The sequence below is a fragment of the Salminus brasiliensis genome, chromosome 14, assembly GCF_030463535.1.
Source record: "Salminus brasiliensis chromosome 14, fSalBra1.hap2, whole genome shotgun sequence".
NCBI lineage: Eukaryota > Metazoa > Chordata > Actinopteri > Characiformes > Bryconidae > Salminus > Salminus brasiliensis.
The window spans coordinates 24319972-24325481 of record NC_132891.1 but is presented as its reverse complement, the minus strand read 5'-3'; the positions used below and the strand labels follow the sequence as shown (position 1 = coordinate 24325481).

General features: G+C 38.5%; 1 non-coding gene across 1 annotated transcript; it reads left to right on the top strand.

Moving 5' to 3' along the window:
• Positions 1-5166: 5166 nt before the first annotated feature.
• Positions 5167-5268, top strand: LOC140534977 (U6 spliceosomal RNA). Its single transcript, XR_011977516.1, has one exon. It is a non-coding gene; the product is annotated as a U6 spliceosomal RNA (small nuclear RNA).
• Positions 5269-5510: the final 242 nt, after the last annotated feature.

Sequence of the window (5510 nt, the reverse complement as noted above, 5' to 3'; positions counted from 1 at the left end):
TCCCCATCCTGATGGTAGATGTGGCCAACAAGGGTCTGTCCTTCTGCAACTGTTTGTTTTTTGCTTTATATCGGTCTGCTTCTGTGTAACACATAGGTGATCATAACGTTTCTATATATGTATTTTCATTTTTTTTTGTGTTACAGGTTCATACCCCCCCCCCACGTAATGGTGGATCCCAGCAACAAGGTTCAGACTGTTGTCCGTCCACCCACTGCTCCTGACTCAGTCCCAGTGATGAGCTCCATTGGTAGAGAGACCTCACTTCTGGTTTTGTGGTGGACCCTCTGCTCAGAACTCCATTAGGACATCTCCATTCCTACAGCCTGCAGCTAGGCCGAGAAATTAAGCAGCGCCTGTGCGAGGAGTGCAGCTGGCCCACTCGGAGTATGGAGGTCCAGATCGCAGAGGTCTTCAGCTCACCAACTGGGACAAGCTTCGCCCCTCACTTTGAACTGGACACAAGCAGAGAGCCACTGCCTAAGCAGCCCAAGAGGAAAAGAAGGAGGCGAAGACACTGAGATCAGGAAAAGCAGCAAACATGACTTTTAACTCCTTTTTACTATTTTAACTACTTTTCTCCTTCTTCTTTATCTTTTTATTATTATTATTATTATTATTATTATTATTATTATTGTTATTATTATTGTTGTGTACTTTTTTCCCTCATAACTGATGTACTGTCATGAACTTTGGCACAGAAATGTGCAATTGTGAAATATAAGATTAATAATAGAACTGTAAATTTTACATTAGGGTTCACACCTTAATCTATAAACCTAGCTCTTTGTTACTTTTTTTAACTTTTTATTTATTCTATTTATTGTTTTGTGTATTTTTCTCTTTTAGTATAATACTTGTTAACGGTCTGTTTTTTTTTGTTACATGTCATACTTGTGTTGCTCTCACCAAGTAAAATTGTAACATAGTTGGCGGAATAAAGAGATTCTGAGATTTGGGGTTTACTGTGTAAAGTGGTCTGTTTTCATCTATTTCCAGAGGTGAAAAGTAACATTCCAAATTCTTTTATTACAGTAGTTTTAATAATGTATGAGGACATCACATATTTGGGTCTAGGTCATCTTCATTCATCTTTAATCAATTTCAAATGCATTAATAAAAGTCGATTAATCATCAGCTGCCAACAATGCCTCCCAAAACCTGTTAAATCTCTACTTTTTCAAACTGAGGATTAAATCTAATTAAATCTAAACTGGTTTATGCTGGTCTGGTTTGCTAGTGTATGCTATTTTTTTCTAGAAGGGCAGTTTCTCAAAGGTTTATAGTCTTTGCGATGCTCTTATACTATAACACCTGCTGGTGCGAGGTGCGTTCCACTGATGTGTCTCTGTGCATTTTCACCAATTAAATAGTAAATAAGCCTGTAAAAGAATTGATTGTCCATAAAATACTCTTATGAATTATTCACACTGGATTATGAATTCTTTCTAGAAAACAAGCAGTACATTCTATTACACCAAATACAATAATAAGTAATAAATACAATAAATGAAAGTCTAAATTAACTAAAATAATGACAATCACTTGTTAGTGTTACTTTTATGGTAATAGAAGGGAAGTGGTATTTTGAGGAAACAATATTTTGTAGACAACAGTAAACAATTATTTAATATTTAAATTTACTTTTGGTATTATATTATAAATGGATTATTCTATTATATATTTTCATTATGTAATATAACATTATAATATTGTTTTTATAAGCACAGTCTATACTTACCTGAAATATCGAGAGTCTCAACACCCAACTGAATGACATGTGGAAGAAGCGCCATGTAGCGATTATTATATGTCACTAACAGCTTCCTTGTATAAAGACTCAGCGCTTCTAGGTGTAAGTAGGTCAGACGGGCCGGTGCCGCGACACCTCTACCCCCCCCCCCCCCCCCCCCCGACTGTCCCATTGGTTAAAATATTGCACATGATAAATTGCCCATCTTCACACAGCTGTCATACTTATATGCCAGATTAAAATTTATGGAAAGATATTAATTGATCTTTACTGAGATGTTTTTATCTGAATAAAGTTTTGCTTTTATCATTTATAAATTATAATTTTGAACAGCTTCATATGGTCTATATGAAGCTGTTCAAAATTGTAATTTATAAATGATTCATCATTTTTATACAGATAACAGCTCTCACTGGAACACAGAACAGAGGAAAACAACTCAACACACTTTTAATCAACAATTATAAGACTTCAGTGGTTTCAGTGGTTAAAAATATTTGAATGTTTTTTCTGGTCTTTCAGGTCTTTTAATATTTAATTACTAAAGCAGAAGAAATCCTTACATTAATTAATAAGAAAAAAATGTAATTGTAATTGTTTTGAACTCCAAAGCGTCTGAACAAAAGACATCTAAAATACAAGAGGGTCTCTGGTAATTCTTGTTCCTCCAGCAGCAGCAGAGTCACTGGGTCAAACGAAACGAGCCTCTCATTTCTTTTATGATTGATACAGTCAGTTACAGATTCTGGCCGCTAGACGGCGACAAAGCGCCAATTACACGGGTGTTACTCCAGCAAGGGCAGACATATGTTTGTCGTAGCATCTCTGCTCGTTTCTGGTAAACATGTTATTTATAACTATATATTCAGTGCCAGCATTTAATAATTGAAAAACATCTGTTAAAAGCCATCACTGTTAATACATTTAAATTCATGTAAAATCATTGATTGAATAATTCAATATCAGTATAATTTAAAAATGTTAAAAATGATAAACACTGTGAGGGGAAAATACAGCGCTGATGTAATGTGGTTAAGTGACCAGCAGATGGCAAATATACCGTTTAATATCAGACTGAGTTAAACCTGTGTTAAAAGACCAGCAGCTGGAAAGCTCCAGTAGAAATCCTGATTTAATGATCATATAAATGATCAGGACAGACGAAGAGGTTCGTTAAGCAGGGTGACCAGACGCCCTCTTTTTACCGGACATGTTCTCTATTTGGGATGTGAAAAACGTGTGCGCATTTATTTCACATCTGTGTCTCTTTCTACAGTCACTACTCAGTCTGTGTGCGGATTTATACACTGGAGTTTAATATTAGAGAACAACACACAATTTCCTAAATGTCAAGGTCACAATGTAGTCCTATGTGAATTTGTCCTAACAGGAGTGAGCAGTATTTTAAACATATTTCATGAGTTGCATATATTCTAATGCACAGTATAAAAACGTAAATGAGGTTTTTGAAAAAGAACACTGATCAAAATTAGAGAACACTCTCAGACACCTGCAAATTGTTGGTGTTAATCTGGCACGTGGTGCTAATTTCCTTAATTATCTGACAAACCCTATTTAACTGGCAGCAAAACTTTCCTGTTTTCACTGACTTTGCAAGATGGAAAGCCGTTCCAAAGTGACTGAAACCCTCCGTCAGCAGGTTGTCAAGATGAAGGCCAAAAGGGTGACCCTATCAGCCATAGCAAGAGAAGTTGGTCATTCCAAGTCTGTGATTTCTAGAATACTGCATCTTTACAACACCACAAACTCATTCAAGTCCCCCTAGAAGGCTGGTCGTCCACGAAAGACAAATGCAAGAGAGGACAGGATAATGCGGAGAATCTCCATGGGCAATCGGTTCAACACTGCAGCTGGAATTGCTCACCAGTTCAACGTTTACAAGCATTTGGACTGAAATCCCACTCTGCAGTGACCAAACCTCTCATTAGCAGAAAGAATCAAAAGGCTATATTAACCTTTGCTGAGGAGCATGTTGTGTGGACAGAGGAAAAGTGTTCCAGAGTTCACTTTAGTGATGAAAGCAAGTTTCATTTATTTGGGTCTGATAGGAAACATTATGTTCGTTGACAAGCTGGGGAAAGACTGAACCCAAAGTGTGTAAAGAAGTCAGTGAAAGGTGGAGGAGGAAATGTAATGGGTTGTGGAATGTTTTCAGCAGCAGGAGTTGGGCCTCTCATATAGCTACATGGCAGAGAGAATGCAAGTGTGTATCAGAACCTTCTTCAACAACACGTGGTTCCTTCCTTGCATTTGTCACTCAATCAGCCAGCAATTTTCATGCGTGACAATGCCCCCTGTCACACAGCAAAACGGGTAAAGCAGTTCCTTGAAACTGAAAACATTGAAACAATGAATGGCCAGCTCAGAATCCTGATCTAAACCCAATAGAAAACCTCTGGAAAACCCTTGGTGATAAAGTTATGGCCAAGAAACCCACTACAGTCACCGAACTGTGGAAGAAACTGCAAGAAGAGTGGACCAAAATCACACCAGAGCAGAGTGAGAGACTAGTGATGTCCTGTAACCACATATGTGCTGAAGTCATTCAGAGCACATGGCTGTACACTTCCTACTGACTGTTGTAACCTTCAGAAAATGTAGTTGTAATCTTTCTCTGTGCTACAGTCATTGCTGTTCTCTAATTTTGATTATTGTGTTTTTTGTGAAATAAAGATTTGTTGTTGAATACTTTGGTTATTTTGTTAAACGCTGTTCTAGTGGTATGGTATATCCCTAACAAAAATCCTTCAAATGTTGACCAATGAAGATTGCATTATTTCTGCAAAAATCAAGTGTTCATACATTGTTCTCTAATTTTGATTTCCAGTGTACAGCTTTAAACACGCCTGTTGAAGCACACTTTTAATAATCGATTATTATCAATTTTATAGATTCGATGTAGCAGCTCTAATGCAGACATTTCCTCCAAGTCAGCCGTTTTGTAGGTGCTATTGTCCTTCTAAAGCTGTACTGGTCTGCAGAGGAATGATTTCTTGAATTCTGAAACTAAAATTCAAATGTTTAATTATTATTATTAATTATTTTGCACAGTTTAAAATATTACTATTTATTTTTACATATAAGTTGACCATTTCTGTACAAGATATTAAGGTTGTATAGAGGCCAAACCTTAATCCACTGCATTCAACCGATACTCACTGTCATGCTGGCTAAGCTAGACATGGACGGGTGAACACTCGCAGGGACGGTGCGATGCATGATAACGTTTTAATCAAATAAACAGGGGAAAACACAAGAGTGCAGCAATAACAGAGAGGGATAAACAAGACAAACGTGACAAACTAATGCGGGCAAAACCTGAAGGCCACCTGAGGCTGGTAGGCAGCCAGGGAGCAACGCGAGGCTGGGCCAACCTAACGGAGGGGGGAAGCTTGCTACGGCAGCACATATACTAAAATTGGAACGATACAGAGAAGATTAGCATGGCCCTGCGCAAGGATGACACGCAAAATCGTGAAGCGTCCAATCTTTTTGTGGGGGCAGTGGTGGCTCAGCGGTTAGAGCGCCGGGATATCGATAACAGGGTTGTGGGTTCGATTCCCGGGCTCGGCAAGCTGCCACTGTTGGTCCCTTGAGCAAGGCCCTTTACCCTCTCTGCTCCCCGGGCGCTGGAGTTGGCTGCCCACCGCTCTGGGTGTGTGTGTGTGTACTCACTGCCCCTAACACATGTGTGCGTGTGAGTGTGTGTTCACTACCAAATGGGTTAAATGCGGAG